The sequence below is a fragment of the Phodopus roborovskii genome, unplaced genomic scaffold (genome assembly GCF_943737965.1).
Source record: "Phodopus roborovskii unplaced genomic scaffold, PHOROB, whole genome shotgun sequence".
Classification (NCBI taxonomy): domain Eukaryota; kingdom Metazoa; phylum Chordata; class Mammalia; order Rodentia; family Cricetidae; genus Phodopus; species Phodopus roborovskii.
In genome coordinates, this window is record NW_026126682.1 from 3,980,682 (window position 1) to 3,993,752 (window position 13,071).

Here is a 13,071-nt window from a genome sequence, read left to right on the forward strand (position 1 = left end):
CCATATCTCCTCAATATCGTACTGAAAGTTCTAGCTAATGCTATAAGACAACAAAAGGAGATCAAGGGGATCCAAATTGGAAAGGAAGAATTCAAACTGTCCCTATTTGCAGATGATATGATAGTTTACATAAGCGACCCAATAAACTGTACCAGGGAACTCCTACAGCTGATAAACACCTTCAGCAAATTAGCAGGATACAAGATAAACTCAAAAAAAATCAGTAGCCCTACTTTTTTTTGTAAGACACTCAGAATGAGGAGTCTTCCAGGTTCGGTTGATACCCCCAAGAACTCAATGTCCAGTCCAGTTGCTGCAAAACGCAAGAGGCTTTAATGAACAGGAAATGTTTGCTCAAACGGGCTCCTCCAGCACGCAGTCTAGGGAGAAGCCCCCTCCCTTGGGCCCAGGTGTTTTTAAAGGCAAACCCACAAGCTTAGGGAGGGGGTGGGACCCTCTGTCCATTGAGTACGTGACCCTTGGAGGCCGGATGGTCTCGCTATTAGGGTCAGCAGACCGTAGGGTTAATTAATCTTGTCTGGGCAAACCAGAGTTACAGCTATCTCTTGACCCTATTTACCATCTGTTGACTCACAGGAAAGGAGGGGCAGTGTGAATTCTTCTTATCTCAGGGCCTTGTGAGAGGAAGCTAGCAAATTCCAAGGAACAGATATTGATTTCTAGGTTATTCCATCATTAACATTACTTTTTAGGTCTTTCATTTTCAGACGACAAAGATACAGAGAAAGAAATCAGAGAAACATCACCCTTTACAATAGCCACAAGCAACATAGAGTATCTTGGTGTAACACTTACCAAACAAGTAAAAGACCTATATAATAAGAACTTTGTGACTCTAAAGCAAGAAATTAAAGAAGATACCAGAAAATGGAAAGATCTCCCATGCTCTTGGATAGGTAGGATAAACATAGTAAAAATGGCAATCTTGCCAAAAGCAATCTATAGATTCAATGCAATCCCCATTAAAATCCACCACAAGTCTTCACTGACCGTGAAAGGATAATAATCAACTTTATATGGAAAATCAGAAGACCCAGGATAGCCAAAACAACCCTATACAATAAATGAACTTCAGGAGGCATCACTATTCCTGACTTTAAGCTCTACTACAGAGCTATAGTTCAGAAAACAGCCTGGTAGACAGGTAGACCAATGGAATCGAATTGAAAATCCTGATATTAACCCACACACCTATGACCACCTGATTTTCGAGAAAACAGCTAAAATTATACAATGGATGAGCACAGCATCTTCAATAAATGGTGCTGGCACAATTGGATGAGTGTGTGTACAAGACTGCAGATAGACCCATGTCTGTCGCCATGCACAAAACTCAAGTCCAAATGGATCAAAGACCTCAACATCAATCCAGCCACATTGAACCTCTTAGAAGAGAAAGTAGGAGGTACCCTTGAACAAATTTGTATAGGAGACCATTTCCTGAACATAACTCTAGGGGCACAGACTCTGAGAGCAACAATAATAAATGGGATGTCTTCAAACATTGAAGCTTCTGTAAGGCAAAGGACACAGTGGACAAGACCAAATGGCAGCCCACAGACTGGGAAAAGATTTTCCCCAATCCTATATCCGACAAAGGGCTGATCTCCAAAATATACAAAGAACTTAAGAAACTAGTCAACAAAACACCAAATAACCCTATGAAAAAATGGGGTACAGAACTGAAGAAGGAATTCTCAATAGAGGAAATCAAAAAGGCTGAAAGACACTTAAGAAAGTGCTCAACATCCTTAGCTATCAGGGAAATGCAAATCAAAACAACTTTGAGATACCATCTTACCCCTGCCAGAATGGCTAAATTTAGAAACACCAATGATGACTCATGTTGGAGAGGATGTAGAAAAAGGGGAACACACCTCCACTGCTGATGGGAGTGCAAACTCATACAGTCATTTTGGAGATCAGTATGGCGGTTCCTCAGCAAAATGGGAATTAGTTTACCACAGGACCCGGCAATCCCCTTCTTAGGCAAATGATCCACATCCATGCAACAAAGACATCTGTTCAACTATGTTCATAGCAGCACTATTTGTAATAGCAAGAACCTGGAAGCAACCTAGATGAACCTCAATTGAAGAATGGATAATGAAGATGTGGCACATCTACACAATGGAATACTACTCTGCAGAAAAATTAATGGTATCTTGAAATTCGCAGGCAAGTGGATGGCACTTGCAGAAACCATCCTGAATGAGGTCACCCAGTCACAAAAAGAGGAACATAGTATGTACTCACTCATATATGGATTTTAGACCAAAAGCAAAGGATCACCAGCCTATAATTCACATCACCAGAGGAACTAGGATACCAGGTGTATTCTAAGAGATTCATATAAAGTCCCTCACAGAACCAGGAAGGGACCAGTCACCCAGAGCACAGGGGAAATGGGGGGGGGGCAGTGACTGGAGAGAGAAGTTGGAGAAAGCAAGGGGAAGGAGAGGAAAACATATGCGACTAGGAAGATTGAGTCTGCATAGGAATAGAAGACAGGAGAGAGAGACAGAGAGAGAGACAGAGAGAGAACATAAAAGAGGGAGCTAATATTGGTTTGAAGATAATGAACACAAAGAAAGGTCTAGAGAAGTACAAAACTGCCACCAACTAACAATTTGATCATCCGTGGATAGTCTACCATAAATGCCCTTCCGGGATAGTGAGTTCAACAACTAACTTATCCTGTTGGAAACAGGATCTTATCTAATGCCTGTTGGAAACAGGAGCAAACACCCATACATAAACACTGATTTGAACTAGAACCCAGATGCAGATGGAGAGGACAAGACCAGGCTGCAGAAACACACAGAGACAGCTTACCTGAACAATGAGGAGCTAACACCCCCCCCAGACTGATAGCTGGGAAGCCAGCATGGAAATGACTCAGGCCCCTTTGAATATGGGTCTCAGCTAGAAGGACTGAGCAGTCTAAGGGACCTCAGAGAGTGGAGCCAGCATGTATCCCTGGTGCACAAAAGGACTTTGCGAACACATCTCCCATGGAGGGATAAATGCCTTAACCTAGAGACAGGAGAGAAGCCCTACTCCCTACTTCACAGGACCTGTCAGATCTACATGACCCCAATTGGATGGCATTCCCCTACATATGGTATTGTGGTGGGGGGTTAGGAGGGGAGGGTGGTTAGGGTGCATGTGAGAGAGCAGAGAAGGTAAAAGGGAGGGAGGGAGGGAGGGGAGGAGTGAGGGAAGGAGGGAGCAAGGAAGGGAGGAGGATTTGGGATCAACATGTAAAATAATAAATTAAATTTTTAAAAAAAGCACTAAAAAGAAAAAAGAAAAAAAATTATTGATAGGTGGTAAGAAATTTCACTATTTGGCAGACACATGGGCAGACCGGATAGTACTCTAGGAGGAGAAAGTACCTTCCACCTGGGAGCTTGCACCAGGAGGTAACTCCCAATCACGAGAAACAGTAGCCTTAATGCACTGACCAGTCCAGACAGAGACCAGGACAGAGTCTTAGTGTGTCAAACTCAAGAAGACAATCGATACTAATAGAGGGCTGGCCACTGGCTACAGATTATTTCCCAGTGTCTCCAGCATTATCATTTCAGCTTCTGCCTCACAAAATGCAAGACAACACTTAAGTTCTATTTATCATGATTGTCTGAACTGTTAGTGTTCCTACTGATTCCCCACTGGTGACCTTTGACTCTCCCATCTGACTGGGGAGAGAGCTGGTCTCTCCTTGATGACTTCATAATTAGAAGCTTGGAGGCACACTAGATATTTATAACATGGGCTTACACAAAGAAAAAATGAAACATTTCTTGGGAGCAATCATTCTGAAATAGGTAAGAGGTTCTCATATCTTTCTAAAGTGGTCAGGAGTTAGGCAGTGCCAAACAGGAGTTGAGAATTTTAATTCAGTGATAGGTTCCAATAATTACTCTTGGACATTTTTCCATCTCTCTTTCCCTTTCTCTATTCCTTTATTTTTTAAACTTTATCAATATGTATCTAGAAATTTTCCATTTCTTTTAGATTTTCCAAAACACAAGTATTTAAAGTATTTCCTTACCCAGGCCCTTTGCATTTTCTTGGAGCATGTTGTTGCCTGTCTCTTTTTTATTCTAAATTTATTAATTTGGGTTGTCTCTTTCCTTTGCTTATTTTAATTAGGTATTCAGAGAACCAACTGTTTAAGAGTTTGGTTGAGTCTGTGCCTTGTTCTTTTAGTTTTCAACGCATTAACATCTGCCTAGACCTCTTATTAGTTACTGTCTCTAGCTTTGGTTTCTGTTTCTTTTTCTTTTTTCACCATGTTTTAATTTTTAATTTATTTCACATACTAATGCCAGTTCCTCTGCCTCCCCCTCTTCCTCCATCTACTTCTCAGAGAGGTTATGATCTCCCATGTGTAGGATGAGCAAGGTATCTCTCCATAGGAAATGGACTCCAAAAAGCCAGTTTATGCATTAGGGATAAATCCTGGTCCCACTGCCAGTCCACAATCTGTTCATTTTTATATTTCCAAGACACAGCGATGTATAGCTCAGGCATTTGTGTGAGGCCTCTCTGGCTTGTAAATCTACACATTTAGATCTATAAACATTCCTCCAAGAACTGTCTCAGCTGCATCCTAAGGACTGCTGACTCTAATATGCTTAATGAATAGTTTTCTTGCATAGTAATCTTCCCAGTGCATAGAATGGCTAGTTCTATGTCATTGTTACATTTCAGGAAAATGACAAAAATTGAAAGATGCCTTTTCCATATTTTAGAAAGCAGGTTTATGAAAGAGTTTATGGTTATTGTTTTTTTAGCTCTCTTTCTTGCTTGTGTGTGTGTGTGAGAGAGAGAGAGAAAGAGAGAGAGAGAGAGAGAGAGAGAGAGAGAGAGAGATACGTATGTGAATATATGGGCTTTTTCACACGTGAGAGCACACTTGTGTGGGTGCACATGTTTGTGTGGGCATGTGGAGTCCTGTGGTTGGGAATCATCTTCAATCACCCTTCCACCTTATTCACTGAAGCAGGGTCTCTCATTCAAACCCAAAAGTTGCCCTAGAGAATCACTGTCTCTGCCTCCTGAGACTAGGATTATAGGAAGGCTGCTGTGTTCATCCAACATGTAAATGGGTTTCTGGACTTATCCTCATGCTTGTACATGTGTGTTGCAGAATATTGTTTAAATATGCAAACATGTGTTGGGTTTGTTTAACTATGTAATGATGTGTTGCATATTTGTTTAAATATATAATGATATTTTGCATTTGTTCAATTAGCTAAGAAGTGTTGCTGTTTTATCTTGCCTGCCTAATGCATTTGGTTGGTTAATAAAAAGTTGAATGGCCAATAGTGAGGGAGGAGGTATGGTGAGACTCCTAGGCAGGGAGAATAATTAGGAGGAGGAACTTAAGCTCAGAGAAGAGAGAGAGAGAGAGAGAGAGAGAGAGAGAGAGAGAGAGAGAGAGAGAGAGAGAGAGAGAGAGGAGACAGCAAAGGCCAGCCAGACATGGAGGAAACAGGAAAGTAGGACATCCAGAATGAAATATAAAAAGCCTCGAGGCAAAACATAGATGAATAGAAACAGATTAAATTAAATTAAAAGAGCTAATGGGACAAGCCTAAGCTAAGGTTGAGCATTCATTTATTTGGGAACTAGTTAGTAGCCCAAAGAAAATTCTAACTATACAAGTGCTTATACAAAAGATTCTCAGACCCTCTGTTAGAGGGTTAATGCTATATTTATTATTTGGTACAAAATGGTTTGAGGAAGCATTGCATTTAACCACACATTAAAGGAGAAAAATCAAGGAATCTTTCTTAATAATTTTTTCCAAGAAATAGATGTTTAACAACTTCAGAAATTCTTATGTCAAAACTTCAGATGACTTGCTCTTAACTCAATAAAAATAAAATAGTCTTGAAACACCAACAACATCAAAGAAATTTAAGGAATTACACACGGTGGCATGAGTCTGTAATCTCAAAACTCTGGAAGCTGAGGATCATGAATTCAGAGGCAGGATGGGCTGTGTAGGAAGCTAGAAGTTCGCCTGAGATACACAAGACCCTATTTGAAAAATAAAAGTGAAGTGTAGAGGTGCATATCTATAATCCCATGGAATCCAAGACAAGAGGGTAATGAGTTCAACACCCACCTAGGGCTATATAGCAAGACCCTGTCTTAAGCAATAGCAAAGCATAAAGACACTGTTCTAGTTTTAAATTTTCACAACTATGTATCAATTGTTAAAAATGAATATATTTTATATAAAGTATTGATAATCTCTGAGCTATTTCTTGAGTTTTGAGACTCATGTACACAAAACTATTAAGGTTTAAGTCTATTATTTAGTTTTGATTGTGTGTGTGTGTGTGTGTGTGTGTGAGAGAGAGAGAGAGAGAGAGAGAGAGAGTCTTATTATATAGCCCAGGGTACCTTCAACTCATAATTCCCCTGCCTTGGCCTCTCAAGTGTTGAAATATAAGCAAAGACCACATGCCTGACTGAATCAATATTAGTAAATTCCAGAGAGTCTCTAGAGTCCATAGCAACAATGTTCTAATTAATAATAACAATACTAATCAATGAGGGATGAGGAAGGGTACTTGTAGGGAGGCCTAGAACTCTATGTATTCCACAAGCATGCATGATCTCTTGTATTAAATCATTCAGTCATTTACCTGGGTAATCTCTAGGATACTTGCGCCTATCTATTATACTCTGTAGTTGAGAAACTCCTAGTAAATGGTGCATGTTTTCCTGAAGCAGAGTTCCTTGTGACATGTTTCCAGAAGGATCTCAAGGGAATGGAGTAGTTATGGGGAGCTTGGTTAGTGTTCTGTGGCTGTGATAGAATGCCAAAGAAAATATATAAAGAAGGGTTGTTTTTTCTCCTGGTTCATGGTTTCAGAGGTTTCAGTTGATGGCCATTTGGCTCCACATTTGGTACAGAACTTATGGAGTAAAGCTGCTCACCTCATAGTGGTCAGGGAGAGGGAGGGAGGAAGGGACCCATGCAGCATCTAACCTTCCTAGGCATGCCTGGAGTCATACTGCCAAGCAGGCAGTTCCTCCTCAAGCTTCTATCATCTCAAATATTTACTCAGCCATGAACTCATCAATGGACTAATGCAATAATGATTAATGAACTCATGACCCAGTCACTTCCCAAAGGCCCCACCTCTGAATACTGCTGCACTGGGGACCAGGATTTCAACACATAAGCTTTTAATTCACAGCTAAACCATAACAGTGAGAGTATGACTGACAATCCATCACAGAGAACACAGAAGAGTCCTCTAGAAACAGGAGCAACTCCACCATCTCCGGGATTGCTAGCCTCTGTCTTACACACAAACATAAACAAACCCCAGTTCACCGCTTCCCACTTCCTCTTGTTACCTCTCTCTATCAGACACAAGCCAACTGTACAATGTTCGCTTTCACAATTCTTTCCTTTCCACAGTCGCTATGACATACCTCAACTGGGATTTCTCCTCCAGGCCCATGCTACTCAAGTTGGCTAACTGGGACAGCCTCAGCTGTGACTTGGAAGATTGAGACACCTATGAACACTGGCTGACACAAATCAGTCTCCTGTTAGCATTCCAAGTACTTTGGACTCGGGTTTGGTGTACACAAGTTTCACTTATTTCTTTTCTTTCTTTGACTATATTTTCCCTTTCTTTCTCCCCCTTTTTTCTCTTTTCTTTCTACCTTTTCTTTTTTTTTCTCATAGAAGCTATTGTGTGATTCACTAACAAGATAAAAGTCCATGCAAATAAGTAGTTATTAAGCATAGGTCTTTGGCCTACATTATGGTGATTAAAAAGGACACAAGCAGTGAGTCAGTTCTGAGTTTTTAAGTTTCATGTTTTCAAGTATATAACAACCCAAAAATTTGGCATCCCAAAGATATTTGTTGTGTTTTATGTTGAACCTTCATATTAAAAAAGGATCATATTGTTCAAATGCATAACTTCTGTAAAGGGTATGTTTAATATCTGGCTTATATAAATGTAATGCTGTATTTATCTCTATTGTCTTTACTTACACATTTTTAGTTAATGCTAGCTTTTGTATCGATGTTCATTTCTAAATAAAATTCAATGTAGAGCATGCATCACCTTTTTTTTAGAGTCAGCATCATGCTATGTTGCCAGGCAGAATCTGAACTCTTAGGCCAAAGCAGTTCTCCAAACTCAGCTTTCACAGCAGCTGGGGATACAGGCACATGCTATCCTCAACTCATGTGTCATTTATTAGACACACACTACTCATCTCTAGCACAGTGCCTTTACCTCTCTGGGATTTAAAGTTATGGGATATTTTATTCTTTATACTCATCTCCATTTTCCAACTGCATAAAGTAAATAATGTTTATGCATATATGCATGGCCACACAATTACATATTATATGCACACATATATCAGGGGCCTCAGGATATCATATTGTCCTTATCCTGCTTTCTGAAAGATTATGTGCCAATAGCCCTATAAAACATAAAAAAACAAAACAAAACAAAAACAACAACAACAAAAAACAAAACAAAACAAACAAACAAACAAAAAAAAAAACACTTACCTGGAATACAACAAAAGGGTGATGGCAAAAGGAACATAACTGAGATATACCTGTCTACTGATCTTAAATTTCTGTGTACAAATGAGAAACAGCAGGTGGAATTTGCAACCATTCTTTACCCCCAATAGGACATATATGCATTGCCTATTTTATTTTACAATTCTAGCATTCCAGACTTAAAGTTTACGGTCTAGAAAAGTATGGAAAGTATACAGTATAGGGTGTGTGTGTGTGTGTGTGTGTGTGTGTGTGTGTGTGTGTGTGTGTGTGTCTGTCTGTCTGTCTGTCTGTCTGTCTGTCTGTCTATTATCCTTAACCAAATTGAAAGTGTTATTCTTTGGGGGAGTGTATCCTACAGTGTCTTATGAAGCAGAATGTATATATTAGACACTCACATATTAATTTTATGCTTTATTTCTCAAATAAGGAAGAAAAGGCTTTTTATATAACAAGGCCAATTATGTGTTAATGGTAAATATTTAACATTGTATATTGCAGTTTGAAAATTATACCAAAATTCCTTAAACTATGTTGGAAGTTATGAAACTTCCACTAAGAAAAATAGCTGTATATATATACACATACACACACACACACACACAGAGAGAGAGAGAGAGAGAGAGAGAGAGAGAGAGAGAGAGAGAGAGAGAACAAAACATTTCTGAAGGTTCATAGTTCCTCCTGAAGCTTGTTTGTTTGAATTCTTGGTGATGTGCAAACACCAGCTATAGCTTTCATTAGAATATTTGAGGTGCTTGTATTAAATATAAACTCCTAACATTGCTCCATTTTGTAAATTGCAGAGTCCAATATGGATGGGCAATACTTCAGTATTAGTGCTTTGTAATGTGTATCTTTAAGCAGAGTTTGCCCATACTCATTCTATATCTGATGAGCAAAGGGGTGTTAGGTAGCAATCACAGCCTGACAGGTAGTGCTTGGCACCATAAACCCGGTGAAGCTAGTTGGTGGAAATGCTAAATATCGAGTAGTTGGTGGAAATCAACAGAGTAGTAATGTACACTAGCAGAGGTATTTTCACAAAACTTGAAGCTAATGGATTGACTTATACCCATGGCTAACTGAGCCTGGCCTAGTTTGCGTCTCTGTTGTTGTGACAATACACTGACCAAAAGCAATTTGAGGAGAAAAGGGTTTATTTAGCTTACAGATAACAGTCTGTCATGGTAGAAAACCAAGGTAGGAACTCAATACAGGGACTTTCAGACAAGAACTAAAGCAGAGACCATGGAGGAATACACTTACTGGCTTGCTGTCTCCTTCTGCTCAGCTAACTGCTTTATACAGCCAGGATCTCTTGCCCAGCATTAGCACTGTCCACAGTAGGCTAGGCCCTCCTCCACCAATTAGAAGTCAAGAAAATGCCCCATAGACAGGCAGTCTGGGCTTCCCTCTTCCCAGGTGTGTTATGTTGACAACCAAGACTAGCCACTGTGGAGTCAAAGCTTGGATATTTACATACAGCCAAACGTAGTTCAGTGATGTGATTATTGGCTTGGAAAATGGGAGGGGGCCACAGTCAAAGAAGGTGGATGACTTCTAAAAGCTGTAAAAGGATCATCCTAAACCTCCAGAAAGAACAAAACTTAGTGGACATTGACACAATTTTTGTTTGTTTTTTTGTTTCTGGTCTCTTAAAATGAAACAATAAAATGTGTGTTGCTTTAAGCATCCATTTTGGTGATTTGAAAAAGAATCCTCATAGACCCGTATAGTTGAATGCTTAGTCATCGGAGAGTGGCACCATTAGAGAAGGATCAGGAGGTGTGGCCTTGTTGGAGAAAGTGTTATTGGGGATGCTCTTTGAGGTTTCAAAAGCCCACACCAGGCCTAGTTGCTTTTGCCTCTCTAGTGCCTTACCTGACTGCCATTATGCCCCCTACTGCCATGGAGACGATGGAGCAAGCCTCTGAAACTATAAGCAAACCCCAATTAAGTCCTTTCCTTTAGAAGTTCTTTGGTCATGGTATCTCTTCACAACAACAGAACAGTGACCAAGACAGTTTCTGCTTGTTAAAATGAAACAAGCCAGCTAGAGGATGGTGACATGCACCTTTAATCCCAGCCTCAAAAGGCAGAGGCAGAAGAATCTCTGGGTGTGAGGCCAGTCTGGTCTACAGAGCAAGTTCCAGGATAGCCAGAGCTACACAGAGAAAACCTGTCTCAAAAAAACCAAAAACAGAAAATAGGGAAAAAAAGAATGTTTTAAGCATTCATGTTTCTAGTACTTAATTACAGCAGCAATAGACATTAAGGTAACACGGACATACCCATTATTTGCCCAGGGACACCTTGCTGTAAGTAGTGTCAGGAATCAAACAAATATGTCTCTGACTTTCAGTTGATGGCAAATTGCTTTACATAAACAAGGGAGGAATAATTGACAGTGAGATACTGTCATCAGAGACTTGGTCTAAGGGCTGAAACATTTGAGGAAAGAGAAAGTCATTAGAAAGAATTTGTACATTAGCTTGGGGATCAAATCAGCCTTCCATACACGATCATTCCCAGTCAGTGGTTTGTGACCCACAACTGAAACTAAGGACAAAAGCAAATTAAGTGAGAAAGAGAACATGTCTCTCCTGTAAGGTCCTGCATTGACCCAAGAGACACCTTGAACATGCCTGAGCTGTTGGCTAGAACATTCTGCAGTTTTAGCTGGAACATCTTGCTATTGGTACACTTTCTGATTTGCTAACACTCATCTGCTGGGGAGGAATTAAGCCTGAGGACTTGCACTGTTGATCCTGGGATTGTTTTCCACAGTGCTATGAGTCAGTATATAAGCCCGCTCCATCCAAAGACAAAAGGATGTACCTTCTTCTCTGCTCCACATGGAACCTTCTCTATAATCGACCACATACTAGAAGGCATAACAATCCTCAACAGATACAAGAGAATAGGAATAGTCCCCTGTACCTTATCAGACCACCATGCTTTAAAATTGGAATTCAACGACAACACAAATAGCAGAAAACCTGCAAACCCATGGAAACTGAACAATGTGCAATTGCACCACACCTGGGTCAAAGAAGAAATAAAGAAAGATATTAAGGACTTCCTAATATTCACCGAGAATGGGGACACAACGTACCAGAACTTATGGGACACCTTGAAAGCAGTGCTACGAGGGAAGTTCATTGCACTAAGTGCCCATATGAAGAAAACTGAGTATAGTCACATAAGAGGATTAACAGCACAACTGAAAACCTTAGAAAAGGGAGAATCGAACTCACCCCATAGGAGTAGATGCCAGGAAATAGGAAATAATCAACTTGAGGGCTGAAATCAACAAAATAGAAACCAGGAAAGCAATACAAAAAAATCAATGCAATAAAAAGTTGTTTTTTTGAGAAAATCAACAAGATAGACAGACCTTTATGCAAACTAACAAAAAAGCAGAGAGAGAACATGCAAATTAACAAAATCAGAAACGAAAAGGGATACATAACAATGGACACAGGAAATCCAGACAATTTTCAAGTCATACTTTGAAAACCTGTATTCCATAAAAATTGAAAATTCAAAGGAAATGGACAAATTTCTGGATAACTATCACTTACCAAAATTAAATCAAGAACAGACAAACAACTTAAATAGACCTGTAACCTGCAATGAAATAGAAGCAGTCATCAAAAGCCTTCCAACCAAAAAAAGTCCAGGGCCAGATGGATTCAGTGCAGAATCTACCAGACATTCAAGGAAGAACTAATACCACTACTCCTCAAACTGTTCCACAAACTGAACCACAGAAGGTTCATTGTCAAACTCTTTTTATGAGGCCACAATAACCTTGGTACCCAAGCCTCACAAAGACACATCTAAGAAAGAAAACTACAGACCAATATCCCTGATGAACATCGATGCAAAAATACTCAATAAAATACTGGCAAACCGAATTCAAGAATACATCAGAGAAATCATCCACCATGACCACTTGGCTTCATCGCTGGATTGCAGGGATGGTTTAACATACAAAAATCTGTCAACGTGATCCACCATATAAACAAACAGAAAAAGAAAAACCACATGATTATCTCCCTAGATGCTGAAAAAGCCTTCGACAAAATTCAACACCCTTTCATGATGAAGGTATTGGAGAGATCAGGGATAACAGGAACATACCTAAACATAATAAGAGCAGTATACAGCAAACCAACTGACAACATCAAACTGAATGGAGAGAAACTTAAGCCAATTCCTCTAAAATCAGGAACAAGACAAGGCTGCCCGCTCTCTACATGTCTCTTCAATATCGTACTAGAAGTTCTAGCTCAAGCTATAAGACAACAAAAGGAGATCAAGGGGATCCAAATTGGAAAGGAAGAATTCAAACTGTCCCTATTTGCAGATGATATGATAGTTTACATAAGCGACCCAATAAACTCTACCAGGGAACTCCTACAGCTGATAAACACCTTCAGCAAACTAGCAGGATACAAGATAAACTCAAAAAA